This window comes from Physeter macrocephalus, chromosome 1 (assembly GCF_002837175.3).
Source record: "Physeter macrocephalus isolate SW-GA chromosome 1, ASM283717v5, whole genome shotgun sequence".
NCBI lineage: Eukaryota > Metazoa > Chordata > Mammalia > Artiodactyla > Physeteridae > Physeter > Physeter macrocephalus.
Window position 1 is genome coordinate 24,483,803 of NC_041214.2, and position 4,437 is coordinate 24,488,239.

The window sequence follows — 4,437 nt, forward strand, 5'->3', positions numbered from 1 at the left end:
TTTTTAACAGCAATGCTTTATGCAGGAAGAAATGGAACAACATATTTAAGATACTTAAATATGGGATAAAAAATAAGGATAAAACAAATGAGCAATTGTGATATATTCTAAATCTCATTACTTGTGACCTTGAGAATGAGGATTCTCAGTGTGAAAAGAAAGATGCAAAATAAAAAAGGTTAATTAAAAACCCTGTAGTCCTGAATTTGAAAAATCCTAGAAAAAAAAAAAAATCAACCAGTAGCAAATAGCAACCCTAGCTTCCAGACTATTCTTTTGACATATCATTTTCTTTTGAAGGAAATTATAAAGGCTTCTTCAAGATATGATTGATTCCAGGTCTACAGCAGAAAATATACTAGAACATCTTGAAGTATTATATAGCAGAAAAACAATCAGAAATTACAAGGGTCATGTCACAAGGATTCAGAAGTCAAATTGAGGCTCTAATTGGCCATAGTTTGTATAAAAATTACAATAGATTGAAGCCAATCAGATATGTTTAAACTTGTGAGTTGGGCTTCCCTGGTGGCACAGTGGTTGAGAGTCTGCCTACCGATGCAGGGGACGTGGGTTCGTGCCCCAGTCCGGGAGGATCCCACGTGCCGCGGACCGGCTGGGCCCGTGGGCCATGGCCGCTGGGCCTGTGCGTCCGGAGCCTGTGCTCTGCAACGGGAGAGGCCACAACTGTGAGGGGCCTGCGTACTGCAAAACAAACAAACAAACAAACTTGTGAGTTCATAATAATATTAAATGATATTTTTTAAAGATTTCATTGGCCACTGTGGTAGGCCTCCAGAGATATACAGTTTTTACTGTATGTGGAAAAAGGGTCTTTGCAGATGTGATTAAGGATAGTTAGATGGTGGGACTTCCCTGGTGGCACAGTGGTTAAGGCTCCACGCTCCCAATCCAGGGGGCCTGGGTTCAATTCCTGATCAGGGAACTAAATCCCACATGCATACCACAACAAAGGAGCCCTTGAGCCACAACTAAGGAGCCTGCCTGCCTCAACAAAAGACCCAGCACAACCAAATAAAATATTTTTTAAAAAAGAATAGTTAGATGGGAAGATTATCCTTAATTATCCAGGTGGGTCTTAAACATAATCACAAGTATTCTTATGAGGGAGACGGAGATTTGACTACAGACAGAAAACAAGAAGGCCATATGATGGAAACATTGTCAAAGAGAGAAGATGGAGGAAGCACCTGGACATGGGATTCTCACCTAGAGTCTTTGAAGTGAGTGTGGCCCCGCTGAAACCTTGATCTTAGCCCCATAATACTCATTTCAGACTTCTGGCCTCCAGCATTGTAAGGGAACAAATATATGTTGTTTAAAAGCATCAAGTTTGTGGTAATTTGTTACAGCAGCCGTAGGAAACTATTATAGTCACAAATCATTATCTTAAAAACAAATGAAAACAGCAAGCATTCATGTCACCCTACCTAAGTGAACCATACCACTTGGTAAATAGTAAATAAGTTTGTCTTCTTATAAACTTATTTCAGCTAATAAAAACATTAGAATATCACTATTTCACAAACACCAATGAACTAATGAATCTAGGCATTGAACACAAATGGCTGCACACATCAAAACTGAGTGAAAACAAGCTATAAGTGCCTTCAGATGAAAATTATAGTCTTACCAAAGGGATAAAAAGGTAGTTTTATCAAGCTTCTGGATCCCGAAGACAGTTTGCAAGAAATAGAAAAAATAGAATATTTGAATTACACCATGAATATGTAATCAGCAAAATTCATACTGTGAGGAACTGGACAGGACAAACAGCTCAGTTCTTCAACAGATAAATAGTAAAGAATAGAAAGGGATGAAGGGAACACCTGTATATAAAAAGAGACTTATAAGACAATTCAATTTAACAAAAATGGGTAAGGGTCTAGGGGGTGCCCACTTCAGTGATTGAAAACCATAAAAACTCCAAGGAAATGAGTATCATAAAAGTTGGGAAACTAGATATGGGTGGGAGGGGGCTGTGAGAGGGAAAGAGCACACAGAGAAGCTTCTAAGATAACTAGTCAATTTCTGTTTCTTGGCCAGAGCGGTAGTTACAAAGGTATGGTCTTAGACTGTTTGGGCTGCTATAACAAAATACCACAACTGGGTAGCTTATAAACAACATAAGTTTATTTCTCACTGTATTAGAGGCCAGAAGTCCATGATCACAGCACTGGCATGACTGGATGAGGGCCTTCTTCCACGTCACAGAATTTTTCTTGTGTTCTCGGTAGGCAGAAAGGGCTAGGGAGCTCTCTTTTGCCTCTTTTATAAGGCACAGTCCCATTTGTGAGGGTTCCACCCTCATGACTTAAGCCCCTCCCAAAGGCCCCGCCTACTAATACCATCACTTTTGGTGATTAGGATTTTAACATATGAATTTTGGGGGAACACAAAAATTCAGACCATAGCAGGTATTTAGCCTTATAATAATTCACGAGGATTCATTTTCTTTTGTGTTTTTTTTCTGTAATTTTATTTTATTTTACAATAAAAAGACAAAAAAGAAATAAGTAAAAAGTACTAGACTGGCATACAACTAAAAAACTGGACAAAATATAGGAAACAACTGTTTTTAGACTTCAGAAAACAGGCAGCACAAGGCTGTGATCCTAAAGAGAAGGGAAACCACTTAAGTGAGTCCAGCAATTATTCTACCTTTCTAACTGGAGGCACTTTCCAGAATGAAAAGCAGGAAGGTAGAGCATAGACAGACCTGGGATATATTTGAGTTCAGACCAGCCAAAGTGTAGTAACATTAGTGAACAGTCCAGGCATTCAGCAGAGACCCCAAAAGAGTACTACCTTAGTAACAAGGCTAAATTATATCCACATTGAGGCTAGTCTAGCACCTCACAAACAAAACTTTTTAAACAACCTCAAATGGATGAATAATTGTGTTACACAAAAAAGTCAGCATTCTTTAGAGGAAAACTAAAAATCCAGACTCAACAACATGAAAATTATCATATTCAGCATTGAATCAAAAATTACTAGACATGCAGGAAAAAGCAACTAATAGCTAGGAATGCAATTAGTTAATAGAAACAAACCCATAAATAAAATAATGATATTAGCAGACACATTCTTTAAAATAGCAATTAGAAATATTTTTAAGGAATTATAATAAGAGGAAAGAAAGATATGAAAAGAGAACTAAAATGAACTTTGAGACCTGAAAAATATATCCAAAATGAAAGAAAAAAAAAAAAGACGCAGGAAACAATAAATGGGCTTAATGGCAGATTGTCCAGTGTAAAATAAAGAATCAATGAACTTAAAGATATAGCAATTAACAATTGTTTAAACTAAAACACAGAGAGCAAAAGGGCTGAATATAAATGAACATATTCACTCTGTGAGCTATGGGTCTATATCAAGTGATCCAACTTAAGTACAAATGGTGTTCCAAATGAGGGGAGCAGAAATTGTTTTGATGAAATAACAGTCAAATATTTTTTCAAATTTTAAGAAAATTATAAACTCACAATCCCATGAAGCTCAATAAGCCCCAAGTAGAGCAAACACAAGAAACCATACCAAGGGACATAAAATCGAATTGTTGAAAATCAGTGATAAAGAGAAAAATTTTAATGAACCAAAGATTTAAAAAGGGGGGCATTTTCCATGCTTTGGAATTAATAAGAGTTAAAATTGACTTCTCATTAGAAACAATATCAGCTGGAGGGCAATGGAAAAACATCTTCAAAATAATGAAAGAAAAAGAAAACTATTGATCAGATTCCATATCTAGTTAAAATGTCCTTCAAAAATAAAGGCAAAAATAAAGACATTTTCAGACAAAGCTAAGAAAATATATCATTAACAGTCCAGCACTACAAGCACTACAAAAAAAAAGGAAGTTATTTTTGGCTAAATAAAAATTTAGATGGAAATTTGGATCTACACAAATATTCTTACAGTCCAATTAAAAGGTAGAGATTTTCAGACTGGATAAAAAGGCAAGGCCAAACTTTATGATGTCCACAATAATCACTTTAAATATAAAGACAATTATAGGTCTTTAGTCATAAAAAAGATAAAGTGGCTATATTAATATAGGACAAAATCAATTTCAGGTCAAACAATATTACCAAAGTGAAGAATGTCATCTCATAAAAATTAAAGGATCATTTAATCAAGAGGACATAATTCTAAATGTGTGTGTGCCTAATGATGAGCTTCAAAATGCAAGAAGCAAAAACTAAGAGAACTGAAAGGAAAAATAAATTAATCCATAAATGTTGTTGAAGATTTCAACACAGTTTAGTAATTCATAAAATAAGTTGACAGAAAATTTCTCTAAGATTATAGAAAACATGAATAACAGTAGCACCCTGATTGTCCTAACTGAAATTATAGAAAACTACACCCAACACAGAATACATCTTATTTTTGAATGGGCAGGAAGTA